Source organism: Vulpes vulpes, chromosome 12, assembly GCF_048418805.1.
Source record: "Vulpes vulpes isolate BD-2025 chromosome 12, VulVul3, whole genome shotgun sequence".
NCBI classification, from domain to species: Eukaryota; Metazoa; Chordata; class Mammalia; order Carnivora; family Canidae; genus Vulpes; species Vulpes vulpes.
In genome coordinates, this window is record NC_132791.1 from 55,329,558 (window position 1) to 55,353,828 (window position 24,271).

At 37.7% G+C, this 24,271-nt stretch overlaps 1 pseudogene; it reads right to left on the minus strand.

Annotated features, from left to right (window-relative positions):
• Positions 1-3,101: 3,101 nt before the first annotated feature.
• LOC112917063 (developmentally-regulated GTP-binding protein 1 pseudogene) lies at positions 3,102-18,096 on the minus strand (annotated as a pseudogene).
• Between the last annotated feature and the right edge of the window lie 6,175 nt (positions 18,097-24,271).

The following is a 24,271-nucleotide window of genomic DNA, read 5'->3' on the forward strand; positions in this document are numbered from 1 at the left end:
TCAGAAATAACACTTTAAATACCCTAATGTACACAATTCAGTTCAATTCAACAATTCTTGATTTGATTCAATTTCAAAGAGTTTCACAGCCACATTCAGGCAAATTAGTTGGGTGACATTTTACTGGCCTGACATTTCAATGGTTCTGGTGGAGTAAAACAAAAATAGACTCCTGGAACTGTGCTTCAGGATCTACTGGAGTCAGGGAAAACCAAAATCAGTGCATTGGCATGGCACCACTAATTTGCCCAAAAGGTCCATTAGTTCCTCAATTTTTGTCTTAGCCTTGGCCACATGTCTTTCTGGGCCAAGGGATTTACAGGGTAGAGCTCTTATGGAGAGCTAATGAACTAGAATTGCTTTGTTCTGTATTGGACATGCACAGGAATGCCATCAGCTGGTTAGAAGGCTAACGATCAGACTGCATACTCATCACAGCTTGGTCTATGGCCAGGCAATCAATAGAAACATGACCTATGTAGAATGCAACCCCAGTATTTTAAGAAAAGTTATAAGAAATGGTTTTAAATAAAGGCAAATGTTACCCATTTTGTTCACATCAATTTCACAAGAAAGTCAAGCACCACTAAGAAGATCATTCTTATACTGTGGTATCAGTGTTTTAGTATGTTTCAGTAACTTAACCACATTTATAATTCATTAGAAGAAGCCAACAGTAACAATACCTTTTTTATAAAAGACCTTTAGAAGATGAGGTGCCCCAAATACTATATTCTCAAGGGGCAACTGGTATAGAATGCTAAAGATTTAAGGAAAGAATGTAATGTCGTAGGTCCATTTCCCTTATTCATTTATTACCAGTGGAGGTTTTGTATCACTGAAAACATCATGTTTAAGAGTATGCATAGAAAAAATTTATTTGATTCCTTTAACTATCATAATCTCAGTCACTGTCATCCCAAGGGCACCAAAGGATATCACAGGTTTGTCTTCAAACTGGCTATGAAACCTCACACCATTTATATCTGCTTTAGACATCTTGCTCTTAGGATATCCTGAATTTCATCATTTCTGGAAACTGAACATCAAGGAAGTCTGTTAGTGTGCTTTAGCGACCAAGGATTTCAACTGTTACTGCTAGATTTTATTGAAGGCCAAAAATTTTAAGTGCCCAGGGCCAAGCTTCCAGAAAATAGAGTTTTCATTCTGTGTAGCAGCTAAACAATTTACTTTTTAAGGATGCTTCGGTTGCTTGGAAACACCTTTTGTTTCCCAAGCCCATACTAACCTTAGATAGGCACAATTTAAGTCATGAAGTTGCAACAAGTAGAAGCCTAGGACCCTAAGGAATCTAAGTCATATACTTTTATTGATGTGTTCATTCATTCAGCTGTCATTATTGAGTACTTACAATGAGCTAGGCATTCTGTGCTCTTTGTCCACCTGCTCCAGGTTCGATTGAATATCTACACAGGGAATTCCTCCAAGGTTAGGAGCAGAGTCTGTCCCCTTTTATATTTGTTGCAGTGTTTTCATTCCTGTAAGTGAAAAAAATACCGCCAGTTCCAAAGTTTTCTGTTTCTGCTAGGAAGCCCAGTAAACTGTAAGACAAATATGAGGCTCATATGCTACCTCAACATCCAGACATTCTCTAGGTAAGCATAAACATGAAGTAATCCTCTGCCCCTAGCTATTCTACTGTAAACTTGTAACTGTAATATGAGATTGGCATACAGATATCATTTTTCTTTTTTGCCACCATATATTTTGGAATATTTCTTTTTTGACCAACAAGCTGATTGTTATATTTGTGAAACCATAAAATAATTCTTCTCAAAACTATTATGAAGAAAGTGAAAAGTCAACCCACAGTATAGTAGAAAATATCTGCAATCATATATCTGATAAGAGACTTATAAACAAAATATGTAAAGGACTTTTACAACTCAATAATCAATAGATCAGGAAGGTTTTCTTTTCTAAAGATTTTATTTACTTTTTAGAAGGAGAGAGAGAGAGAGAGAGAGACAGTGACAGAGATTGTGAGAGAAAGCACAAGCAGGGAGGAGAGGAAGAAGCAACCCCCCACTGAGCAGGGAGCCTGATGTGGGGCTTGATCCCAGGACTTCAGAATCATGACTTGAGCCAAAGGCAGATGCTTAACTGACTGAGCCACCCAGGCACCCCGAAGCAAAAAGTTCTTAATGGTCCAACAATTTTAATAAGGACTTCTCCAAAAAGGAAACATAAGTGGCCAGTAAGTATATGAAAAGATGCTTGATATCATTTGCCATTAGGAAATGCAAAGCAAAACTACAATAGGATACTTCACATCTGCTACGATGGCAATAATCAAAATGACAAACAATAACAAGTGTCAGCAAAGATATGGAGAAACTGGAACCATTATAAATTGCTGGTAGTAATGTAAAATGTTATAGCTTCTGTGGAAAGTAGCTTGAATACTCCTCAAAAAGTTAAACATGGAGCTCTTATATGATCCAACAATTCCGCTCCTATGTATACACCAAAGAGAAATGTAAACATATGTCCATGCAAAAACTTGTACCTGAACACTCATAGTGTTATTCATAATAGCCAAAAAAAGTAGAAAAATGCCTAGTGGCCAACAACTCATGTATGATTAAAAAGACCATAAGACCATAAACTGTAAGATTCCACTATTGTGAAATGTCTAGCATAGGTAAACCAATATAGACAAAAAGTTGATTAGTGATTGCTTAGAGGTGGGTGGGGGAAAATAAGGAATAATAGCCAATGGTTTCTTTGGCAGGAGATGAAGACATTTTATGATTAGACTTATGATAATTGTACAACCCTATGAATGTACATTGAATTAGATGCTTAAAATGATTAATTTTATGGTATGTAAATTATATCTCAATAAAGCTTCCCTCCCCCCCCCCCCATAGCTGGCTGGCCTACCAGGTCCTTTATGCAGTTGAATTTATAAGGTGACACCAAGGTAAGACAAGTAAAGTTCCAGTTTGACGGCCTCCATCTCCCTCTCCTGAATCCTGATCCACTGGCTACCAAAGCCGGAAGGGGTTTGGGATAGTGTGCTTGGTCACAGGAAAAGCTGCTATGGTTGGCCCAGCAGGTGGGCAGAAGGGAAGGTTTCACTTCTTCACAATCTAAATTACATCCTTGTCCTCCAGCGTATGGTCTTTACCCACTTTTTGAGGATTATGTTTCACAGACAGACCCCAGACCAGAGCGTATTTAAATTCTTTGATAAGATTTTTGTGAATTTTCATGCAGAAATCCTCCACTGTAGTAGTGGATAATTGGGCAACTGGCCTTTGGGTTTGGTGTAAATCCTCACTAGTTTCAGATAGTATTAGATTTTTTCCAATAGGTCATCAAAATTCCAGTGGTGATGGGCAGAAATGGGTACACAGTGAGGCACCTTATAGATGAGGTGAATTGGAGGTGCCTCCAATTCTTCAATGGAGATCTGATCAATCTTATTCAACATATAGATACAAGGGATATAAACTCTGTTTCCTTCCACCATATCGATGAGGCCGTCTGCTGTGGCATCACGCAGAGTCACATCAACATTGTGAATTTTGTATTCAGCCAGAATACAAAAAATCTTCATAGTCTCAGCATCCAGCTCACTCTGAGGGCAAGTGGCCGTGAGATTAATGCCTCCTTTATCCTTCTTTTTAAAGCCAATGTTGGGGGGTTTGCTGTTCAAACGAATGCCAAAGCCTTCCAGCTCATTTTCAATTATCTTTTTATGTCCCAAGGGTTTCAGGACATCCAGAACAATCAGGATCAAGTTACATGTTTGGGCCACTGTAATGACTTGATGGCCTCTACCTTTCCCATCCTTGGCACCTTGAATGATACCTGGAAGATCCAGGAGCTGGATCTTGGCATCTTTGTATCTGATGACACCAGGCACAGTGGTCAGAGTAGTGAACTCATAGGCTGCCATCTCAGAATATACATCTGCCAGGTTACTAAGCAGTGTTGACTTCCTCATTGATGGAAAACCCATAAACCCAATTTGAACAACACCTGTCTTGGCCACATCAAAACTTTTTCCTGCCCCACCACCACCACCACCTTTTGGGGTAATGAATTCTCTACAAAGTTTAGCAAGGCGAGCCATAAGCAGCCCTAGGTAGTGTGCTGTGGCCTTGTTTTTTGAGTCGGAGCCATCTTGCTTCCATCTCCGTGATCTTCGCCAAGGTACTGCTCCGGATGGTGAGTCACTGGGAGGTCGCTGGGGAGCGTAGTGGCCTCCGCACAAATTACCACCCCCCAATAAAGCTATTTTTAAAAAGATTTTATTTATTTATTCCTGAGAGACACACAGAGAGAGAGGCAAAGACATAGGCAGAGGGAGAAGTAGGCTCTCTGTGGGGAGCCTGATGAGGGACTCAATCCTAGGACCATGGGATCATGCATTGAGCGGAAGGCAGACGCTCAACCGCTGAGCCACCCAGGTGTCCCTCAATAAAGCTATTTTTAAAAGTTAAATTATTCTATTTCCAGAAGTTAGATTATTTATAAAAGAAAACGTATTTGTAAATTTTAAAATAAACAATTTTAAATTTGACACCAGAAGCAAAGACAACAAAAGAAAAATAAATAGGTACTACTACATCAAATTAAAAAGTTTCTGCACAGCGAGGTGCTCAGTTGACTATTGATTCCAGTATAGGTCATGATCTCAGGGTCATGAGATTAAGCCCAGTGTTGAGCCCACTTCAGATTCTCCCCACCCCACAAAAAGAGATTCTCTCTCTCTGCCCCTCTTAAACAGAAGCTGAAGGAGTTCATTACCAGTGGTCTTGTCCTATAAAAATAATAAAGAGTCCTCTATATTGAAGCAAAATGATGCTAAAGAGTAAATAAAAGTCAGAAAAATATAAAGCTCCCCAATAAAAGTAAATGCATGCAAAAATATAAAAAGCAGTATCATTGCAATTTTGAGAGGGGGGCAGAGCTGTAAAGGAGTATAGTTTTTATATATGGTTGAATTAGGTTTGTATCAGTTTAAAAGGGACTCTTTAACCTTAGCATATTATATGTGATCCTCATGGTAAAAAACAAAGAAAATGTCTACAAAATGTATACAAAAGGAAATAATATGGAATCCAAACATGTCACTATGAAAGATCAATTAAATACAAAGAAAGACAAAAATGGAGTAAATGAAGCCCCCCCTTCCAAAAAAGGGCATAGAGAAAATAAATAATAATGGTAATAGTAAGCTATTCCTTACCAGTAACTGCTTTAAATATAAATGGACTTAAACTCTGTAATTTAAAAGATACAGATTGGTTAACTGAATTAAAAATAAAACAAAACAGGATCTGTTTCTAACTTGTGTCTGCTGCCTAAAAGACACTCATTTTAGATTTAAGGACATACTAGGTTGAAAGTGAAAGAAAGGAAAAAGATATTTCATGCAAATAGCCAAAAGAGAGCAAAGGTGGCTATACTAATCTCAGATAAAATAATCTTTTTTTAAAAGATTTTATTTATTTATTCATGAGAGACGAGAGAGAGAGAGAGAGAGAGAGAGAGAGAGGCAGAGACACAGGCAGAGGGAGAAGCAGTCTTCATGCAGGGAGCCCGACATGGGACTCGATCCTGGGTTTCCAGGATTACACCCTGGGCTAAAGGTGGCACTAAACCACTGAGCCACCCGGGCAGCCCAGATAAAATAATCTTTAAGAAAAGAACTATTATAAGAGAGAAACAACATTATATACTGATAAAAGGGTCAATTTACAAAGTTGTAATAATTAAAAATACATATATATCAAACATCAAATTTCCTAGATATATGAAGCACACATTGAAAAAACTGAAAGCAGAAATAGATATCTTTAGAAAAATAGGACACTTCAATCCCCCACTTTTGGTAATGAATAGAGCAACCAGACAAAAGGTTAATAAGGAAATAAGACCTTGAATAACACTACAAAACAATTAGACCTAACAGACATACACAAAACACTCTATCTAACAGCAGAATACACATTTTTCTCAAGTACACATGAAACATTTTTCCAGCACAGATCATATGTTAGGCTGGAATGAATGAAGTGAAAATCCAGTTGGGATGGCTTCAGACAAAATTAAGGGGAATATTTGGAGAAAATGACCATAGACTCTCTTTTAAGAAAGAGATCATAGACTCTTTATTAAAAAGAGGCAGAAGGATGCCTGGATGGCTCAGCGGTTGAGCGTCTGCCTTTGGCTCAGGGCATGATCCCTGAGTCCTGGGATAGAGTCCCACATCAGGCTCCCTGCATGGAGCCTGCTTCTCCCTCTGCCTGTGTCTCTGCCTTTCTCTGTGTCTCTCATGAATAAATAAATTTAAAAAAAATTTTTTTAAATAAAAAGAGGCAGAAAAAACAAGCCACAGCTAGAAGAAATACACTAGAACTATATTCTCAGAATTCCATAATGAAATGGAGAAATTTATTATGCATAAGGGACAACTGTGGAAAACAGATTCTTAAGAGACTAGAAGGAAGAGTTTCAAACTACATGTGTTGTGGTTAACAAGTGAAAAGCAGAGAATGTGGGTACAGATGCAGAAAGGATGATAATAAATCTGTTGGCCAGAAGATGAGGGAGTTCTCCTTTGATATTTTCTATTTAACTTTAGATTACTAAAATGAAGTTATTAGCTAGATTGAGGGAAGAGGGAGCCTTAAACGTTTGAGCAGAGAAAATATGATGGGATTGATTATTAGTGTTGAGTGATCATTGGTGTTCAAAAATCTGTGCTGAAACCAGTTAACAGTTTTCTGTAATTTTCTTTACATTAGTCATTAATAAGATACAGGAATGGAGAGAAAAGATTGTTGGGTTCAATCAGAGGCAAAAAGTTACAAGATAAAGGAAAGAATAAGCCAGATACCAAAACCATCACTGATTGAAGATAGTGAACTAGAAGTCAGCAGTGAACAACAGTAAGTAGTATTAATTGGTGGCATAGACTTTTGCAATAAACTCAACTGAATGATGTTTTTTAAGCATGTAGGAGGAGAAAAAGCTTGAATGTGGCAAGCAGAACTAAAGTGTACAACTACACAAACCTCATGCCCTTAAAATCCTAAGATATGAGGGAAAGGAATCCCCACTTAAGAGAGGTGAAAAGGAAGTCATATCCTCAGGAAACACTCTGGTTACAGTTAGTGCAAGAAAACCAATGTTTCACCAGGGGAAGTTGAGATAGTACAGAAATCCTGCAGATGCATGCTCAGTTGCAAGATGACAGAGGAAGACTTGGGAAGATGGGAAGTTGAAGACTGGGTTGAAGAAAGATTTGTAGAGAGCTACGCAAAAAAAAAGGATTTGCACGGGTATTGAGGGATAGCCTTGGATGTGTAGCTAGATGCCAATGGTTTTCCGAGTGATAATTTAAGACCAGAAAATGCTCTGTAGCAGGGTTAAAGTAGAGATTATGGAAAATATTATTTTTTTTATGGAAAATATTCTAAGTAAAATGGAGGCTTAAAGATTAAATCACAGGAAGAAAAATATACCAGGGTGTCAAATGTATTGAGCTCAGTATGAATAACACATTTATATAGGGTTGTGAATGATTTATAGAGAACTACTGTATTTATAAAATAAGTACAGAAACTAAAACAGAAAATAAAAATAGAAAGGAAAAATACTTTTCCCTTTTTTTTTCACTCTCTTGCTGTATTTTTACATGCATATTTCCACTTAGTAGTAAATTAGCCTTGTGAAGAATGTAAAGAGGATCAATATATTTCATTAGAGGGAATGTCCAGAGCTTGAAACAGATCCATTAGAAATCCCAAGGCTTATAAATATATTGGAAGAATCAACCAAGGAAATAATGCTCTCCTGGGCTTTGTTTTGTTTTGTTTCTTCTTAAAAAGCACAAGCTTTGAGAAGCCTTAACAACCAAGTGTGAAAAATGATGTCTAGGTTAGAAAGCAGCAAATTTTTCAGCTGTATGTAGGGAGATGTACACCAGGACAAACTGCCCCTAAATAAATCAGGATTACTTTTTACAGTTATGCGTACCTGTGCAATAATTTGTTGTAGAATTTACGGTCCATAAATCCAAGGAGCTATGCCATCTATTCTATAGGAGCATTTTTATCCCTGAGAAACAAATCTAGGATTTATAAACATAAGGTAGGAAAGTATATATTCACTTAGGATATTAGAAACTTGGGAAACATTAGGTTAATCTTATAAATTATTACTATTACAGATTTGTAGGAAATGGATAAAATCTCTAGCTCAGTTTACTCTTTTAAAGATTCTTATTAATTAAACCAAAGAATGTTTATTAAATTCTACTAATAGCTAACAGTGAAAATACACTGCTTTGTCATAGTTTATTTTCTCCATTCTATCTCCTCATATTATTGATACAAGATAGTAATCAAATGCCTGTTACTCAGTATATTATGTTAGGCATAACATATAGTAGTATCTGACTGCACGTGCTCAGATAATCCTATGGGGAGAAGAAAAAAAATTCAGGTAATAGCTGATTCTTTATGCCAGGCATTCATTGTATCATTTAATCTTCACTCTACGAGGTTAATATTATTATACCATTCTTGTTGTTTTACAGATAAAGGGGAAATATTTTAAAGGAGCCTATCAAAGTTTTAGAACATATGCTTATGCTTAATTTTATGGAAGTCAGGCAGGTAATCATGTAAACCCTTAAGAATTCCCGACTTATGCAGCATTATGCATTTGCAAAATAAATCAACTGCAAATTCTGAGGACTTCATCAGCTAGTCCTTCAATTTTTATTAAACCAAGTGTGAAAATCATTGTCAGTCAAAGGTATGACCAGAAACATTCTGAATGGTTTCACAAATGAATACAGATCTAAATCAACACTGTGATTATTTCCTTCAAAAATTGTATCTTTTGCCCTATCCTGAAACACTCCAGATTCAGGTAATATTTAAAATAAATGATCTTCTGCGCTAATCATATAGCAAGATATTTTCCATTCTCAAGAACACTTTTTTAATTTGGAGGAATGAGGTGGCTACCGCAGGAGTGGAAAAATCCATTTCTATCTTTTTTATACGGCAGTGTAGATTTCAAGTCACATCAGCAGTTTGACATTTGGCTTCTCAAGCATCCACCATTGTGCTAAATGCATCCTTTAACCATCAAGATATTCTGGAAGACTTAAAAAACTATTTTCCTCACTTGGCAGGATGAGCACTGGGTGTTATGCTATATGTTGCCAAATTGAACTCCAATAAAAAAATTAAAAAAAACTATTTTCCTATTGACATTTAACATTGTTTTGGACAGTTCATAACAACCAAGAAACAAGTGTACTATTTATTAACTTTATTAAACCTCCCTAAAATTTATACATAAATTTAAAGAGAAAAAAAGCTATGATGCTTTAGAGCTAGTTGTAATTAAAAAAAAAAAAGCCAACTGGTTGATTTTTAGAAAGGGAAAAAGATATAATGTACCAATTCCAGATTTTTTTCCTGTGTTTTAAATATATTCAAGTAAGATTTCTAAAAATTACAAAGCATTTCCTTAAACTTCTAGTGTTGAAGCATTAAAAACTTCATTTTTTACATTAAGTGGATTTAAATTTCTTCCATCACAAATAGAATCTTTAAAGTACTTAAAATTTTAAATTTCACCAATGTTCTGGAAATCACTGAAAAGAAACTATTCTATGGACTGGATGTGGAAGAATTCTAATGTAAGATATTCCTTTTTCAAAATTATGCCAAAATATGACTTTAGTTACACTTGGAAGGTGAAAAATGGTTGACAACTGCTTTCAAGTTTAAAATATGAGGCTTTAATTAATGTTTTAGACTATTTAACCTGTGCATTATGTCTTAATTTTAAAAAATTACACACCATTTTGAAATTTCAATAACCTTGTGAATAATAAGGTAACTTTATTGTAAGAACTTTATTTTATATTAATACACTAAACTTTTAAATAGGGGGAGTTAATAGGTTTCTTTTTACCATAGAAAGTTAAATTGATCTTAAATTTTAAATACTGATAAGCCAAGCAAATTTTAGAAAAAGAAACACAATCTGGTATAAGCCAAGTACAGGAGGCCTCCAAGATTTTAAAAAATTGTCACATTCAAAACCATCTAGGCATTACCAGTCATGATTTCATTTACAATGTATGATCTGTTGGCTATTTGTTAAATATTATTGTAAACATGATAGCACAGGTCAGATTGTTTCACTCTGGTCACACAGGAAATGTTTTACAAAGAATGCCAAGTCAGCATTTTTCATATTCATAGGTAAGGACCCTGGGAAACAGTAACATATGCACATACATTTTCAAAGAGCAAATTCAGGTCTGCCTGCAGGGTTCACTCATAGTTCCCTTTGTTTATTACCAGGTCACAGGTGTATCATTTTGAATTTGTTGGGTGGAAAATAAAGTTTGGTTATTTAAAAGTTAGAAAACTACTTTTTGACTTTTAAAAACTCCTCTTTGTCTTTTGGAGTTCAGTAAGGAGTCTTCAGAAAGCAAGAAGAGCCATTATAAGGCCAGATATGTATTATGACTTTATTCCTTAAGAATTAGTTTGAGGGGTAGAGGAGGGGCAAGATGGCAGAGGAGTAGGGTCCCCAAATCACCTGTCCCCACCAAATTACCTAGATAACCTTCAAACCATCCTGAAAATCTACGAATTCGGCCTGAGATTTAAAGAGAGAACAGCTGGAATGCTACAGTGAGAAGAGTTCGCGCTTCTATCAAGGTAGGAAGACGGGGAAAAAGAAATAAAGAAACAAAAGGCCTCCAAGGGGGAGGGGCCCCGCGAGGAGCCGGGCTGAAGCCGGGGCGAGTGTCCCCAGGGCAGGAGAGCCCCGTCCCGGAGGAGCAGGAGCTGCACCAACCTTCCCCGCGGAAAGGGGCTCCCGGGGAATTGGAGCAGGATCCCCAGAAAGGCGGGGATGCCCTCGGGCTCCCTGGGACAGTAACAGAGGAACTGCGCCCCGGAGAGTGCGCCGAGCTCCCTAAGGGCTGCAGCGCTCGGCAGGACCCGGAGCAGCTCGGAGGGGCTCGGGCGGCGGCTCCGCGGAGGGGGCTGCGGGGCGGGAGCGCGAATCCAACAGCGCAGGCCCCGGAGCACAGGGCGCGGGGACACAGCCCAGGATCCGGCCTCCCCCCAGGGACAGGCAGAGGCCGGGAGGGCCCAGGACAGCAAGGACGCTCCTGCCCAGAGCTGAGCAGATCAGGGGCCCCGCCCCGGAGCCTCCAGGCCCTGCAGATGGAGAGCCCCGGAGCTACTGCGGGAGCTGACTCCAGGGTCCCAGAGCTGCCCCCGCCACTGTGGCTTCCTCCCGGGAACAACCCCCACTGAGCCCTGCACCAGGCCGGGGGCAGAGCAGGTCCCCAAGTGCTAACACCTGAAAATCAGCACAGCAGGCCCCTCCCCCAGAAGACCAGCGAGACGGACAAGTTCCAGGGGAAGTCAAGGGATTTAACATGTACAGAATCAGAAGATACTCCCCCGTGTTTTTTTGTTTGTTTGTTTGTTTGTTTGCTTTTGATTTGTTTGCTTCCCCACACCCTTTTTCCCTTTCTTTCTTTTTCTTTCTCTTTTTCTTCTTTTTTTTCTTTTTTTCTTCCTTTTTTCTTTTTCTCTTTTCTTTCCTTCTTTCTCTCCTCTCTTTTTCTCCTTTTCCCAATACAACTTGCTTTTGGCCACTCTGCACTGAGCAAAATGACTAGAAGGAAAGCCTCACCTCAAAAGAAAGAATCAGAAACAGTCCTCTCTCCACAGCGTTATAAAATCTGGATTACAATTCAGTGTCAGAAAGCCAATTCAGAAGCACTATTATACAGCTACTGGTGGCTCTAGAAAAAAGCATAAAAAACTCAAGAGACTTCATGACTGCAGACTTTAGATCCAATCAGGCAGAAATTAAAAATCAATCGAATGAGATGCAATCCAAGCTAGAAGTCCTAACAACGAGGGTTAACGAGGTGGAAGAATGAGTGAGTGACACAGAAGACAAGTTGATGGCAAAGAGGGAAACTGAGGAAAAAAGAGACAAACAATTAAAAGACCGTGAAGACAGATTAAGGGAAATCAACAACAGCCTGAGGAAGAAAAACCTACGTTTAATTGGGGTTCCCAAGGGCGCCGAAAGGGCCAGAGGGCCAGAATATGTTTTTGAACAAATCCTAGCTGAAAACTTTCCTAATCTGGGAAGGGAAACAGGCATTCAGATCCAGGAAATAGAGAGATCCCCCTCTAAAATCAATAAAAACCGTTCAACACCTCAACATTTAATAGTTAAACTTGCAAATTCCAAAGATAAAGAGAAGATCCTTAACGCAGCAAGAGACAAGATACAACCGTTCAAAATCTTTGGGATGCAGCAAAGGTAGTCCTAAGGGGGAAATATAAATTAGGCAATCTAGAAGAAATGGACGCATTCCTGGAAAGCCACAAACTACCAAAACTGGAACAGGAAGAAATAGAAAACCTGAACAGGCCAATAACCAGGGAGGAAATTGAAGCAGTCATCAAAAACCTCCCAAGACACAAAAGTCCAGGGCCAGATGGCTTCCCAGGGGAATTCTATCAAACGTTTAAAGAAGAAATCATACCTATTCTACTAAAGCTGTTTGGAAAGATAGAAAGAGATGGAGTACTTCCACATTCGTTCTATGAGGCCAGCATCACCTTAATTCCAAAACCAGACAAAGACCCCACCAAAAAAGGAGAATTACAGACCAATATCCCTGATGAACATGGATGCAAAAATTCTCAACAAGATACTAGCCAATAGGATCCAACAATACATTAAGAAAATTATTCACTATGACCAAGTAGGATTTATCCCCGGGACACAAGGCTGGTTCAACACTTGTAAAACAATCAGTGTTATTCATCATATCAGCAAGAGAAAAACCAAGAACCATATGATCCTCTCATTAGATGCAGAGAAAGCATTTGACAAAATACAGCATCCATTCCTGATCAAAACTCTTCAGAGTGTTGGGATAGAGGGAACATTCCTCTACATTTTAAAAGCCATCTACGAAAAGCCCACAGCAAATATCATTCTCATTGGGGAAGCACTGGGAGCCTTTCCCCTAAGATCAGGAACAAGACAGGGATGTCCACTCTCACCACTGCTATTCAACATAGTACTGGAAGTCCTCGCCTCAGCAATCAGACAACAAAAAGACATTAAAGGCATTCAAATTGGCAAAGAAGAAGTCAAACTCTCCCTCTTCGCCGATGACGTGATACTCTACATAGAAAACCCAAAAGACTCCACCCCAAGATTGCTAGAACTCATACAGCAATTTGGTAGCATGGCAGGATACAAAATCAATGCCCAGAAATCAGTGGCATTTCTGTACACTAACAATGAGACTGAAGAAAGAGAAATTAAGGAGTCAATCCCATTTACAATTGCACCCAAAAGCATAAGATACCTAGGAATAAACCTAACCAAAGAGGTAAAGGATCTATAACCTAAAAACTATAGAACACTTCTGAAAGAAATTGAGGAAGACACAAAGAGATGGAAAAATATTCCATGCTCATGGATTGGCAGAATTAATATTGTGAAAATGTCAATGTTACCCAGGGCAATTTACATGTTTAATGCAATCCCTATCAAAATACCATGGACTTTCTTCAGAGAGTTAGAACAAATTATTTTAAGATTTGTGTGGAATCAGAAAAGACCCCGAGTAGCCAGGGGAATTTTAAAAAAGAAAACCATAGCTGGGGGCATCACAATGCCAGATTTCAGGTTGTACTACAAAGCTGTGGTCATCAAGACAGTGTGGTACTGGCACAAAAACAGACACATAGATCAGTGGAACAGAATAGAGAACCCAGAAGTGGACCCTGAACTTTATGGTCAACTAATATTCGATAAAGGAGGAAAGACTATCCCCTGGAAGAAAGACAGTCTCTTCAATAAAAGGTGCTGGGAAAATTGGACATCCACATGCAGAAGAATGAAACTAGACCGCTCTCTTGCACCATACACAAAGATAAACTCAAAATGGATGAGAGATCTAAATGTGAGGCAAGATTCCATCAAAATCCTAGAGGAGAACACAGGCAACACCCTTTTTGAACTTGGCCACAGTAACTTCTTACAAGATACATCCACGAAGGCAAAGGAAACAAAAGCAAAAATGAACTATTGGGACTTCATCAAGATAAGAAGCTTTTGCACAGCAAAGGATACAGTCAACAAAACTAAAAGACAACCTACAGAATGGGAGAAGATATTTGCAAATGACGTATCAGATAAAGGGCTAGTTTCCAAGATCTATAAAGAACTTCTTAAACTCAACACCAAAGAAACAAACAATCCAATCATGAAATGGGCAAAAGACATGAAGAGAAATCTCACAGAGGAAGACATGGACATGGCCAACAAGCACATGAGAAAATGCTCCGCATCACTTGCTATCAGGGAAATACAAATCAAAACCACAATGAGACACCACCTCACACCAGTGAGAATGGGGAAAATTAACAAGGCAGGAAACCACAAATGTTGGAGAGGATGCGGAGAAAAGGGAACCCTCTTACCCTGTTGGTGGGAATGTGAACTGGTGCGGCCACTCTGGAAAACTGTGTGGAGGTTCCTCAAAGAGTTAAAAATAGACCTGCCCTATGACCCAGCAATTGCACTGTTGGGGATTTGCCCCAAAGATACAGATGCAATGAAACGCCGGGACACCTGCACCCGATGTTTCTATCAGCAATGGCCACAATAGCCAAACTGTGGAAGGAGCCTCGGTGTCCATCGAAAGATGAATGGATAAAGAAGATGTGGTTTATGTATACAATGGAATATTACTCAGCAATTAGAAACCACAAATACCCACCATTGCTTCAACGTGGAGGGTATTATGCTGAGTGAAGTAAGTCAATCGGAAAAGGACAAACATTGTATGTTCTCATTCATTTGGGGAATATAAATAATAGTGAAAGGGAATATAAGGGAAGGGAGAAGAAATGTGTGGGAAATATCAGAAAGGGAGACAGAACATAAAGACTCCTAACCCTGGGAAACGAACTAGGGGTGGTGGAAGGGGAGGAGGGCGGGGGGTGGGGGTGAATGGGTGACGGGCACTGAGGGGGGCACTTGACAGGATGAGCACTGGGTGTTATTCTGTATGTTTGTAAATTGAACAACAATAAAAAATAAATTTATTTAAAAAAAAGAATTAGTTTGAGGGTACCTAGATGGCTCAGTGGTTGAGCATCTGCCTTTGACTCAGGGCATGATCCTGGGGTCCTGGGATCTAGTCTCCCATCCCTCTGGGGAGCCTGCTTCTCCCTCTGCCTGTGTCTGCCTTCTCTCTGTGTCTCTCATGAATAAATAAATAAAATATTAAAAAAAAAAGAATTAGTTTGAGTGATGTTACTGCTTTAGGATTCTTACAGACATATAACCACATTTTTTTCTCTTTTTCCACGTTATAATTTTTCTGATTATAATCAGATGTTTTAAATAGAAAATTTGGAAATTACAAAGCATAAAATATGACATTTTATAGGAAATGGAAGGAAACAAAATATAATTAATATAACATAGCCCATCACCCACTAATACAGAAATAGTGTGATTAGTGTGAAATTTTTATTTACTAAAGATCCTTGTTCAGGGGCACCTGGCTGGCTCAGTTGTTTTAGCATGCAATGCTTGATCTCAAGGTCGTGAATTCAAGCTCCATGTTGGGTGTGACTTAATTAAAAAATCCTTGTTTAAAAGTCACTGGTTTGTAACTATAGTATTTTTCTTACCAAGGACAAACTTATTCTCCCTGTTTTTCTAGATGTAATTCCAGGTGAACAGGAGAAGCTGGCAGAGTAACAGAGAAGCCCAGTCCTAGAGAAAACATGCCACTCCACATGAATCTAGTTACAGATGGGAAGTCACGATATTCAAAGAAAAATTCCATGCTTCTTCCTTCCTAGTCTGTGAATGTATCCCAGTTAACCTGGAAAGATGTACATTCTCCAAGTGATTTTCCAGTAATTTTTTTTCTCTAGTAAGAAGTCTTGAGTTGAATCCCATGGGCATTTCTTCCATGATCCCTGGGTCCATATACATTCTTTCATATTTATGGAGAAATGCTGGGTATCTGATTTTGTTACAGATTTAAATGCTTTGGATTTAATTTAAATAAAAAAATAAACACTTTGGATTTGAGATGATGCTTTACACAACTCTCCAAAATTTGACAAGAAATTTAGTATTAAAAAATGTTGTAGGAAAAATATAGAGGAAGTTAAAGGATTACTTTTGAATACAGCAATAATTTAAGGAATAAGGACACTGAAGTTTCCTTTGATGAAAGTCATTGTTAACAAACAAAACCCAAGAAATCAAATGAAACAGAGTTGTCTGAATATGTGACTGTGGCAACTTCTTTCTGACTTGTATCAACTGAAGATAAACTGGGAATAGCCTTGGAAAAGACAATAAAGTTGGAATGTTTTTTTTTTTTTTAAAGATTTTATTTGTTTATTCATGAGATACAGAGATAGAGATTGAGAGAGAGAGAGAGAGTGAGAGAGAAAGGCAGAGACACAGGCCAAGGGAGAAGCAGGCTCCACAGAGGGAACCCAACGTGGGACTTGATCCCGGGTCTCCAGGATCAGGCCCTGGGCTGAAGGTGGCGCTAAACCGCTGAGCCACTTGGGCTGCCTGGAATATTTGTTTTCTTGAAAACAGCCTCCTCCTTTTCTCTGTCAGACTCCTATTATCATTTTAATTTCCTCACTCTAACATGAAGCAGAGATAGTATCACATAGACCCATTTATGTTTCTTTATTTACTATTAGTGATAATATTTCCGTGTGATTTTTCCTATTTTATATATTATATTAAATTATTCTAGAGTTTACATATTAGGTCTTATAACTCTACTTGTGGAATAAAACTTATCAAGTAATAATTTTAATTAGCAGACAGGGAGCTATGTAAGGGAGATGGAGGGGCAAGTAGCAATTCTCAATTCATGGATGATGTGCTCACATGTGCTTTCCTAAAGATACAAATAATCAGAGTTTTCAGGATGGCTCCATTTTCTGCATGATTGAAAGGCCCATTTTAAATGATGGTGCCAGAAAACTGTTTGGGGGAACTGCTAGTGGCAGAAGCAGTATAACTTTCTACCATGTACTTCTGTGAAGATGTGGATCTCTCACCACTGTGATGCCCGCCCCCATTCCGCCCCAGGGTACCCATTCCTCCAGATCTCCAGGCTACTTTATCTTGGCATCCCCAGAGGCTGGCATGTGGAAGGCTCCTAATAACTCTTCTTCAGATTCATATTTGATACCTTTCCAAATATCTGGGTCTGAAGATGTACTTACTGCCCTGCCACTTGTCTCCGTGCCTAAGCCTATTGATCTATAGAACTCAAAGTATTCCCTTGAATCCAGTAGAGGCATCTCTATGGCTCTTGGCTTATAATGGCATCTTTCTTCTGTACTTTTGTTGTTAAACAGACAATGGGGAGCGGTATTTAAGGTTACAAACTTTGGAGTCAGTTAGGCTAGGCATGCATATAGTAAATAGCTGGTAAATGGTAACAAATTGTGTAGTGCTTTTATAATATCTAGCTTACACTGCACCTTGCATATGCAGAGAAAATTTACTTTATTTATTTTGCCAGAAAACATTCTGGTTCTTTATCCCCAAGTTACTGCCTTCCTGTTAATGAGGACAAACCCAAATCTTAACTAGTCCAAGCTTAGTCTAACCTATTAATTAAAAAGACACTCTACATAGTAATGTTTAGACTCTTTTAGATTAAATTCTTGTATTCTCTGAGAAGACTCTCCACTTACACTATAAGATGGCTTCAGAGAGGTAGAGAAGAGTTCTGCTTATGAGATCCTCAGTATTCTCTGGTTTTCTGGATGAGGGTTCACCTGGATGTACTTGCCCTGGTGAACAATCATCAATCAAGCCCAAGCTGGGCTCTCTGGTTTGGTCAGGGCCTGGTAGTCATTACCTGCCAGCCTCAGTCTCAGTTTCCAATGGAGCCACAGACTCTTCTAAAGTCTGGCTGGGGCTTCCAAGCCCTAATGTGGTCTGTCGTATCACCCTCATTGCATCCCGCTCCAGGATACCACCACTCTGATATAAGTGTTCCAGCCATACTTCTATGCTGCTTCATACATAGCTGCTTCTATGTCACATTGGAAACAAGTGTAATAGTTCCCTCTGTCTGACCTTGCTGATCTGCTAAGTTGATGTGGCTGTAACCCAGGTTGCAACAGCAGCAGCCTGTGATAGGACCTTTTGTGTGTAGGGTCTTAAAGACTGTATGTGATGTGAAATTGTATGGGATATGTGTGTGGTATGTGCATACGTGTGGTGTGAGCTGTGTGTGTGTGGCATGTGGGAATGTGAGGTATAAGTCCATGTTTCTCACTCCTCTCTTTCCCTTTCTATTCCTTTGCCAAAACCAAAAGAGTGGTCTTTCGCTACTTACTCTGCCTTGCTTGCCTACCATATCTTCTTCTGAAACAACAAATAAAAATATTAAGGAATTCTGAACAATACTTTTACAATAAACTAGCTTATTTGCAAAATTCTGTTGCTGAGTGTTGGAAGTTGAATAATACCTTGGTCTTTCACTTTGTATTCCTTTCTAATAGATGCTCATCTCCATTCTGATGAATGGATGCTTCATATGGTCATGTGCTCATAAAGACAATAGAAAAAGTACATTAACAATTTTCAAAATTTTGCTTCCTTTACCCTTATGATTCCAATCTTCAACGCATACTACTTCATTACACTACTTTGGGTTACCTTTTTAGTAGATGAAACAGAACACTTTCATCTTTTAGAGTGGTATAGAAATAGAGTTGTTTGCAGGAAAAGCATTTGGATAGGAGAATTGGAGACTACATAAATAATCTTTAGGCTACTCCTAGTCTAAAATTCTACTGCTATGATTCCAAGATTCAGAAATTCTCTATCCAATTTCTACTCTTATTGATCCAAAACTATGTTCCATTTTAATTTCAGTCCTTGCTCCCATACAATCTATTTTGATATAGCAGCCGAAATGACCCTTCTAGAATGTAAATCAGATTATGTTTACTCTGCTCAAAACTCTCAAATGGCTTCCCATTTCACTTATAATAAACCAAAAATTTTACCATGGCTCATAGAGCTCTGTAGGTGTCCTGGTACATTCCCAGCTCTGATTTCATTTCCATCCACTTTCTCCTAGTCCTTGATCACCTGCCTTAGTGGCCACCTGGCTGGTTCCCCAGAGTGTCAAACAACAACAAGAAGAACAAAATAATCACCTTTTAAAAATGACACATAGAAAGAAATATGAATGACTTTATGATTCAGTACACATAAACATGTATTCACAGTGAAGGAAATACCTTATGAAAAACTATGTTTACTTTCTGCAATGAACTCTGACATCTTGTTTTCAAGCTGAATTTATTCTATTCTACATTTTGTTTAAAAAATGTTCTTGATGGACTAAATTCATCATATTATCCACAGTTTGAATGGCAACTCATGTATCAAAAATAATATCTTCCCTCTCAACTCTAAAATAGTAGCCTCTTTTAGACTCTATTTCCCTATTCTGCTTATTTTTTCCCTCATAACACTTGCCAGTCTATTATATCATACATATGTTTACTGGCTTAGTTTTATCTCCTTACCTGACCACCCCAGTGTTAACCCGGAAATAAGCTCTATGAACATAAGGGCTTTCAATATTTTGTTCAGTAATGTATCTGTAGTGCGTAAAACACTGCTTGGCTTATAGAAGGTGCAAAATAAGTTTGTGAAATAACAAACTGTAGAGAATTCATGTAATAGTTAAGAGCTTGCAACATGGAGCTGAAGCGCCTGGGTTTAAATCTCAGTTTTGCAACTTCCCAATGCTTCACTTAGAACAAGATATATAAACCTTCTGTATTTTAGCTTACCCATTCTAGGGATAATAATGAGCCATTACATAGGTTATTGTGCGATTATGAACATTAAATTAATTTGTGTAACATACCTAGAACAATGCCTGACATAGTAAGTGGTAAATAAATTTTTGCTATTATTATTGCCATTGTTTACAAAATGAGATTAATACAGAAAGTCCTAGATCTGGAAGTGACTTTAGAGATGTCATTATTAACCATCTTGATTAATTAATAACACAAATACTTGACTAAGATACAAAACTTTTGTGGAGTGTTTTGATGATAAATGATGCACCTAACACAGACATAACTCCAATAATTCTCACATGTAAAGTGATAGGTAAGTACAAATCTAAGTCCTTGTAGAAAGAGCTTTCATTAAAAAGACACAGGAGGAAAAAGGAAGTTGTGCAGAAAAGAGGCTTCACAGCCTCTCAGTAGGTCCCTGTAGAGAAATAAAATTGCCTTTACTTTCTCAGCATTCCAGTAAAAAGCTCTAGCTCCCCTGAGACTCTTCATATACCATGAGAATTATATCTGTAGCCATTTGTCTAGTAAATTGCTCTGATTCAAAAGGATAATAAAACTCTTATCTTGGCAAGAGGTCTGATGGCTACAACTTCGAATAGTTTCCTGTCAACATTTCAATGTTCCGTAAAGCCTGGAACTGCTATCTTTCTGTGTTTTCATTTCAAGAAGGAATTAGGCAGTCTCTGGAGATAGTCTCTGGCTTCTCCAAAGGTTTCATTTACATACCAAAGGACTGGAGCAGGAAGGAGACCCTTTCAGGACATGAATAGTCATGTGTCTCCTACCACTTTATAAGCAGAGAAAAGTAATTTTCTCCTTCCTTTTGCCTATGGATGAATCTGGCCAGTCAGGTAAGACAACTGACTTGGCTCTTATTTTGTCACTCTAGGGGTAGCGAATAGGGCATAGGGAGAATAACTTACTTATTTACAATGAAGTACCTAATAAGAAATCTATCTTTGATCCAGAACATCTCATGTATGGATTCAGGAGAATATGAATAAATGTGAAATAACAACAGTATTGGGGTGAGTGGGTGGCTCAGATGGTTAAGTGTCTATTTTTGGCTCAGGTAATGATCTCTGAGTCCTGGGATGGAACCCCACATTGGGTTCTTGGCTCAGCAGGGAGTCTGCTTCTTCCTTTCCCTCTGCCTTTTCCCCTGCTGTGCGCACACTCTCTCTCTTTCTCTCTCTCTCTGTCTCAAATGAATGAATAAAATCTTTTAAAAAACAAAAACAAAAAACCAGAACATTCAATTTTTTTCCAGATGAGTGAAGGAGCTGGGTTCCCCTTTAAAGTAAATGTAGATTTCATTTTCTTTAACAGAAGTAATCACTGTAAACACCTCAAAATTATTTCCATTCACTAGGAGACTTAGCCATAGTTGATAAAATCAAACACAATGGCTTCAGATTAGAGTTGAGTTCCTCATTAGGCTTGTTTCCACATCTGTAATATGAGAACATTAAGATTACATACCTAATAAATTTATTGGAGTATTAAATCAGATACTCAGCTATATGAGTGAACTTGGAAGCAGATCCTCCATCCTTCAAATGACTGCAATGCTGAGAGTTTTATTCCAAATACAAGAGAGATCCTGAGCCAGAATCAGTCAGCTAAATGGCTCCCAGATCCCTGACCCTCAGAAATTTTAAGACACAATAAATTTCATTGTTTTAAGCTACTAAAATGTAGTATAACTTATTACACCATAATAAATAAGGAATACAGATACTATATGTAAAACTATTTTCATAATATTTGGCATATATTCCAATAAAAGTTGGCCAACAGCAGCAGGAGCAGCAGTGCCTAGAGGGAAGAAATGTGATTACATAGCTGGGTGCTCATGAATACAAAGAAAAGAGCTGTTTGTATTTAAAAACAAAGCCATTCTAACAACTGCATAAAAGCCAAAGACAATTTTCATAGCATGATAATAGTTTGACCTCTACAAGCAGATACTGCAGATACAATCCCTTGTTTGAAGGACAATGACAGTATAAACTCTCACCTGGCTCTCACCCAAAGAATCACTTTTCTAAAGTACTTTATATTTCTGACCCATTCCTGAAATGCAAAACAGAGAAAGTTTTTCCTAAGGAGAAAAGATCAGAAATCCTTTAGACCAACGAGTAAAAAAACCAAGCTTTTTTCTTCTGTGACAGTAATAAAAACAATAATGTCTTACATGCAAACATACATATATTACATATACCAAACTGGCACAGAGGAGAATCTGTGTTCTAGTGTCATAATTAATAAGTTCAAAATGCCTTTTTTGTGCCAGTAAGTTTATATATCCATATATGTAAAGACTAATAACATGGGGGCGACAGAGGACAGAGACCAAACTGCAGTGTGAAAAAGATAATGCACAAGCCCATGATATTTCTTAACAGAGACATGGCAAAGTCAAAAGCAATACCCATCAATCACTATTTGTCTAGAACTTCAGGTTAGTAAAAGTGACTAGGACAGATGAGCAATGGTTTATTTATTTATATGTCACTTCATTTGCACAGTACACCTGTGATAGATCATCAGTGTCAAAGAAGTTTGCAGTTTAAAAAGGAATGAAATATTTCCATGCCTGTCAGTAGGACCATGAGTAATAACCATTTTTTCTCCTGTTTACTCATTTTAGAAATCACTTAATCCACCACAGTCATTTCCAATAGCCCAAAACAATATTCAACAAATCATAGACTTGAACTGCCTAAAATATTATAATGCTTGACATTTATCCATTTTTTAGAGGAATATTTGTGATATTTCCTTCTTAGACTGGTTTGAAAACTGGTTCTAACTTGCCTTTCTTCCTACCATATCACCTTCTGCACACCATTTCTAGGTTAATGGAAATACTTGCCCTTAATTGCACTACTCTATCTGATTCTATTTCAGGTCTGCATGTTAAAGACATCCAGTATTTCAAGAATGCCACATTCAACCTCTGAATTGCCACAGATAACAGGATTCCTAAGTAGAAAATCCATTAGAATTGAGGCACACACACACACACACACACACACACACACACACACACACCTACAGCTACTGGAACTAATGAGTGACTTGGTAAATGTTACAGGATATAAACTCCATATTTAAAAAAGCAATTCTATTTATATATTTTAATAATAAAAGAAATTGAAATGAAAGCATTATTTATAATACATCAAGAGTATGAAACACTGTGGAATAAATCTGACGAAAGATGTTTAAAATCTTTACATTAATAGTTACAAAACACTGAGATACCATATTCTGAGTTCTGAAGACTCAATACTGCTAACCATAAATTCTTTCCAAATTTATTCAGTTTAAGGTGATCCCAAGAAAAACATTAGCAAGACTTTTTATAGAGTTTGACAAGTTGATTCTAAAATTCATCTAGAAATTCGAAGACCCTACAATTACTCAAAACAGTTAAAAAATATTGGGAAGAACTATCTTTACTTGATTTTAATATATACTATAAAACTCTGGTAATCTAGATAGTATGCTATCTGTGTGAAGACAGAAAATATCAATGGATCTAAATTAAGTTTCCAGAAATAGACCCACAAATATATGGGCAAGTGATTTTCTTAAAAGGTACAAATGAAATTCACTAGAGAAAGGATAGCCTTGTAACATATGGTACTGGATCTACTGGCCATCTATATGCAATTAACTTCAATCTGTATCTTCTACAATATACAAAATCTACTCAAAGTGTATCATAGATCTAAATGCAAAACCTAAAAGAAAACAGCTGAGAATATTTGTGCCTTGGTTCTGGCAAAGATTTATTAATGGTGACACCAAAAACAATGTCCATAAAAGAAATGATAAATGAGACCTCAAAATTAAAAATACTTGCTTTATAAAGGAATGAAAATACAAGGCAGAAATTAAAAAGAAAGTATTTTTAGTCATATATTTGATAAAAGATTCTACGTACAACAAAGAGCTCACAAAACTCAGTAAGGAGAAAATCCATTAAAAAAACAATTTTAAAATTTGAAATCCATTTTTTAAAGATTTTTAAAATTTATTTATTCATGAGAGACACAGAGAAAAGCAGAGACATAGACAGAGGAAGAAGCAGGCTCCCCACAGGAACTGGATCCTGGACTGGGATCATGCCCTGAGCCAAAGGCTGATGCTCAAGCCACCCAGGAGTCCCTTGAAATCCATTTTTAAATGAGCAAAATATTTGGGAAATTCAAAGAAGAGAGCTAAACTACCAATTACCAGTAAATAATCTCAGTGTCATTAAAGAAATGCAAAATAACTCCACAGTG